At 38.6% G+C, this 6,194-nt stretch overlaps 1 protein-coding gene across 1 annotated transcript in view; it reads right to left on the minus strand.

Moving 5' to 3' along the window:
• The window catches only part of RGL2 (ral guanine nucleotide dissociation stimulator like 2), a 107,812-nt gene extending 104,493 nt beyond the window's left edge, over positions 1-3,319 (minus strand). Inside the window, exon 1 of the mRNA XM_053721892.1 lies at positions 3,029-3,319. The gene's annotated coding sequence lies outside the window, so the exon portion shown is untranslated. The remainder of the gene's footprint in view (positions 1-3,028) is intronic.
• Between the last annotated feature and the right edge of the window lie 2,875 nt (positions 3,320-6,194).

Below are 6,194 nucleotides of genomic sequence, written 5' to 3' on the forward strand. Positions count from 1 at the left end.
TTCTATGGCGTGATACCTTCCCATTCATCTACTTTTTTATATTAAGGGACATTGAACACTAATAAAGTTTTACGAGCACAGTATTGAGGTTATCCCCTGCTTCCTTCTAGTCATGGATGACGCCATATTGTAACCTAGCTTTCACTACATTCCAGTGCTGACCTGTTTGCACACGTGCAGTAACTCCTTAAGATACCTGCAGTGTAACCTAGGTTCCAAAATGGCAGCTCCCATGATTTGAGGAAGATACATCAAATCTATTTAGGGTTCCTTTAACCCCTGCAACTGGGAGGTAGCTGAACATGTCTGGTGAGCCAATGATAGCTGGTGCTGAGGATATGTACATATGATTTTCAACAAAGGATACCAGGCAAACAAAGTAAATTTGATAACAGACGTGAAGTTTTCCTTATCTAATCTTCCCTGCTGAGGACAGTTAGGTACAGATAAACTGTACAAAGAATATATATGTGTAGAATATGTGAATGTTAAAAGTAACAGGACTTTTTTATATTCCACACAGCCATGGTTTGCACAGTTTATATCTCCCCAATTATCCTTAGAAGAGGAGCTTAGATAAAGGAAAACTAGGTTTCAACATGGCAGCACCCATTTCTTTACATAAATTGGAAAGCCCACACTTTTTATAGTTAAATTACAGGAAAATGGGGGCAAAATAAATAATGAAAATATATTGCCAAATCATTTACTGCACATAGTAAAACATTTTATAATAATCATTTCAACGTGTTTTTAAAGAGGCATGAAACCCCAAAATTATGTTTTATGACCCAGATAGAACATACAATTTTAAACAACTTTCAAATTTACTTCTATTATCAAATTTTCTTTGTTTTCCTGCTATCTTTTTGTTGAAAAGCAGGGAGTATGCTGAGGAGAGTGCACGTGTCTGGACCACTATATGGCAGCAGTTTTGCAAAATGTTATCCATTTGCAAGAGCACTAGATGGCAGCACTACAAGAATGTTATCCATTTGCAAGAGCACTAGATGGCAGCACTATAAGAATGATATCCATTTGCAAGAGCACTAGATGGCAGCACTATAAGAACGTTATCCATTTGCAAGAGCACTAGATGGCAGCACTATAAGAATGTTATCCATTTGCAAGAGCACTAGATGGCAGCACTACAAGAATGATATCCATTTGCAAGAGCACTAGATGGCAGCACTATAAGAACGTTATCCATTTGCAAGAGCACTAGATGGCAGCACTATAAGAACGTTATCCATTTGCAAGAGCACTAGATGGCAGCACTATAAGAACGATATCCATTTGCAAGAGCACTAGATGGCAGCACTATAAGAACGATATCCATTTGCAAGAGCACTAGATGGCAGCACTATAAGAACGATATCCATTTGCAAGAGCACTAGATGGCAGCACTATAAGAACGATATCCATTTGCAAGAGCACTAGATGGCAGCACTATAAGAACGTTATCCATTTGCAAGAGCACTAGATGGCAGCACTATAAGAACGTTATCCATTTGCAAGAGCACTAGATGGCAGCACCATAAGAATGATATCCATTTGCAAGAGCACTAGATGGCAGCACTATAAGAATGATATCCATTTGCAAGAGCACTAGATGGCAGCACTATAAGAATGATATCCATTTGCAAGAGCACTAGATGGCAGCACTATAAGAACGATATCCATTTGCAAGAGCACTAGATGGCAGCACTATAAGAATGATATCCATTTGCAAGAGCACTAGATGGCAGCACTATAAGAATGATATCCATTTGCAAGAGCACTAGATGGCAGCACTATAAGAATGATATCCATTTGCAAGAGCACTAGATGGCAGCACTATAAGAATGATATCCATTTGCAAGAGCACTAGATGGCAGCACTATAAGAATGTTATCCATTTGCAAGAGCACTAGATGGCAGCACTATAAGAATGTTATCCATTTGCAAGAGCACTAGATGGCAGCACTATAAGAATGATATCCATTTGCAAGAGCACTAGATGGCAGCACTATAAGAATGATATCCATTTGCAAGAGCACTAGATGGCAGCACTATAAGAATGATATCCATTTGCAAGAGCACTAGATGGCAGCACTATAAGAATGTTATCCATTTGCAAGAGCACTAGATGGCAGCACTATAAGAATGTTATCCATTTGCAAGAGCACTAGATGGCAGCACTATAAGAATGTTATCCATTTGCAAGAGCACTAGATGGCAGCACTATAAGAATGTTATCCATTTGCAAGAGCACTAGATGGCAGCACTATAAGAATGTTATCCATTTGCAAGAGCACTAGATGGCAGCACTATTTCCTGCCATGTAGTGCTCCAGATACCTACCTAGGTATCTGTTAAACACAGAATATCATGGGAACAAAGCACATTTTATAATTAAAGCACATTTTTGCTTTCATATCCCTTTAATGTCCAGTACAGTTAAAATTAAACTTAATTTGATTGGATAGAGCTTGGAATTAAAAAAAACAAAACAAAAAACGCACACTTTCCAATTTACTTCTATTGTCAATTTTGTTGGTATCCTTTGTTAAAGAGCAATCTTAGGTGAGCTCAGGAGCGTGCATGTGTCTTTGGTCATCTGGCAGAAGTATTTTCTGCAATGTTTATAGATATGTTATACATAGTTGCTAACACTGCGGCTTTATACACGACATGTGCATACTCCTGAGCACCCATAAGCCTATCTAGCTTCACTCTTCAACAAAGGATATTAAGAGAACAAATCAAATTTGAATACGGTTTAAAATTGCATACTCTGTCTGAACCATTATAATTTAAATTTTATTGTTCCTTTAATTTTATTACAAATCTGTGCATCTAGTGGGGGTTCATTGTTCATTCAATTAATTATTTTGTCTCTGGCCTCCATATGAGAGAAATAGGAGCTAAAACATATGGTGATGGTTTTGGGGGCCACAGATTTTCCAGTGCCTAGGGCAGCATTAAAATTAAATATACCACTGCATATAATATATCCAAAACAATAAAAAGGTTTAATGGTACTTACATGTTTAGCAATCTTCACAACGGCACAGCCGGGACATGGGTACTGGTTCTATCAATCTGCCTTTAAGTCTGGGTTTGTGTAAATATCTTGCATCAACCGATGCGTCTCGCAGAAGGTGTGGTAACAATGTTCCTCATATGAAAGCAGTCTGCGTGAAGAGCAAACCGTTTCTTTGAAATCATAGATACTTTTTTTCCTCCCGTAGATGCATAAAAGTCTAACAGTAGTTGTAGACACCTTAAAGATGGGAATTCCGACAACAAAAAAATAGCGTCCCCCTTCTGCCTCACCTTTCCTGACGCTTGCGTCACATCCTGTGCAGCAGGAAGAGACAATCAGGAAATCTGCAAGAGATTGCTTCCTGCAGAGTTAGATTGCCCCGTGCTTGCGTGTAAACGTATAGACGCAACATGTTTAGTTTTTACTTCTCTAGTGACGCATCATGCAAATTCTGAAACAAGCCTGCCACAGAGTTGTTGTGAAAGAGGATATCTTGACACACACACACACACACACACACTTTCAATCTTGAAGACACACAAAATATATAGCCTATTGCAGATGTATTCAGGCCCCTTGCCAGTTATATCATATTGCTGAATTAGAAATGGTACATTGAAATATATACTACCACATTTGACAGAAATTAATTCACACAATCCAAAGTTATAAGCACTTGAAAAATATTGTTTAACATTGAAGCTATAGACCAGTAAGTCTGACATCAGTAGTGGGGAAGATACTGGAAAGGATTACATTCAAGAGTTTTTTCGGGAAGACAAGATTAGGAGTTTGAATCAGCATGGTTTTATGAGTGATAGATCATGTCAGATACATCTAATGAAGAGGTAAGCGAAATATGGATGAAGATGAATCAGTTGATGTGATTTACTTGGATTTTGCAAAGGCTTTTGATACAGTGCCACATGAAAGATTATTATACAAAGTTAAGGGACTGGAAATATTTGAAAATGTTAACGCATGTAAAGATTACTGCATAAAAGACAGGGAGCAACATGTTAAAGTAAATGGATCATACTCAGACTGGACAAAAGTAATTAGTGGGGTCCCCTAAGGATCAGTACTGGGGCCTGTTATTTTTAATAGTTTTATTAAAGATAAAAGGTTTAAATAGCAACATTTCTATTTTTGCAGGTGATGCAAAGTTGTGTAAGGTAATTAGGTCAATAGAGGATTTAATATTGGTAAAAGTAAGGTTCTACATTTTGGAATTAGAAAATATGCAGTCAACCTATTATTTAAATAGGACTAAACTTAGCAAAACAGAGGAGGAAAGGGATTTGGGAGTACTTATAGATAAGCTAAAATGAGTGTGTAATGCAAGGCAGCGGCTTCTAAGACTAATAATATACTAGCATGTATTAAGAGGCATAGATGCAAGGGAATAAAACACAATTATGTCCCTATAAAAATCCCACCTCACCTTGAGTAGGGAGTGCAGTTCTGTGTATCAATTATAAAAAAAAAATATTGCAGAATTAGAAAACATTTAGAGAAGGGCCATAAAACTAATAAGGTGAATGGAGGATGTAAACTCCATTCAACCTCATCTACTATATTAACTATATGATAAACTTAGACTATAGATATACTACTATGCAGCTATCAAATACACTATATGGCCAAAAGCATGTGGACATTGGTAACAGGTGCATAAAACCTAGCACATAGCCATTAAATCTCCATAGACAAACATTGGCAGTACAATGGGTTACACCGAAGATCTCAGTTGACTTTAAATGTAGCACTGTCATAGGATGTCACCTGTTCCAGAATTCAGGTTGACCTGGTCAACTGCTAATATTGTAAAGTGGAAGCAACAACAGCTCAACTATGAAGCTGTAGACCATGTAAACACGCAGAGGGAGGGCTTTGGAAGCAACATTATCAACATCATTCTGTGTATCAGGAGCTTCATGAAATGGGTTTCCATGGCCTAGTAGCTGTACACAAACCTCACATCAACAACATGTACAATGCCAAGATGTGGTGTAAAGCAGGGGTCAGCAACATTGGCACCCTAGATGTTTTGGCACCACATTTCCCATGACGCTGAGACACTCTTTAGGCTGTCTGAGCGTCATGGGAAATGTATTTCCAAAACATCTGGGGGCCCAAGGTTGCTGACCGCTGGTGTAAAGCCATTGGACTCTGAAACAGCGAAAACGCTCTCTAGAGAGATGAGCCACATTTCATTATCTGGCAATGATATCTGATGGCAGAATCATGGATGCCAGGAAAATGTTACCTACCAGAATGCATAGTGCCTTGTGCAAGGTTGGATGGAGGAGGTATAATGGTTTGGGCTGTTTTTCATGGTTTGGGCTATGCCCCTTAGTTCCAGTGACGTGTCATCTTTGTGCTATGGGATATAAAGACATTTTAGATAACTGTGTGCTTCCACCTTTGTAGCAACAGTTTAGGGAAGGTCCTTTTGGATTCCAGCATGACTGTGCTCCTGTACATAAAGCGAGATCAATGAAAACATGGTTTGAAGGGTTTTGGTGTGGATGACACTCAAATTCTATCCGCACAAAAACTCTTCAAACCATGTTTTTATGGACCTTGCTTTGTGTACAGGGACCCTCTTGTTTAAAATTTAGTGCCTGACTTCACAAATGTTCTTTTGGCTGAATGGGCACAAATTCCTGCAGACACATTCCAAAATCTTGTGGAAAGACTTATTATTTGGTTAAAAATAGGTGTAATAAATTAGAAATGTGTATCATGTATCTGATATATTTTATGGCATCTGGAGTTAAGGGACATTAAACACTAAATACATTTTCTAAGCATAATATTGAGGTTATTCCCAGCTTCCCTCTAGTTATAGGTGCCACTGTTATGTTGATTTTTACTGCCACATGATCTGCGAATGCGTGCAATTACGTCCCCGCATTCCACGTGTTTCAAAAAATTTGTGGAATGCGTTGACGTAATTGCAAGCATGCGCAGATCGTGTGATAGGAAAATTCAATGTAGAGGAAAATAACTCCTGCATTCCTCACATTTGTCTTCCACACAATGACTATGCATGCACGTGCAATGGACTGCCTGCTTTGCAAACAGCTAGGCTGCTGCTGTAAGTCATCACGGGACATTCTGTGCTTCAGCACAACTATCTCGGGGGGGGGGGGGGGGGTCA

The sequence above is a fragment of the Bombina bombina genome, chromosome 7 (assembly GCF_027579735.1).
Source record: "Bombina bombina isolate aBomBom1 chromosome 7, aBomBom1.pri, whole genome shotgun sequence".
Lineage (NCBI taxonomy): Eukaryota > Metazoa > Chordata > Amphibia > Anura > Bombinatoridae > Bombina > Bombina bombina.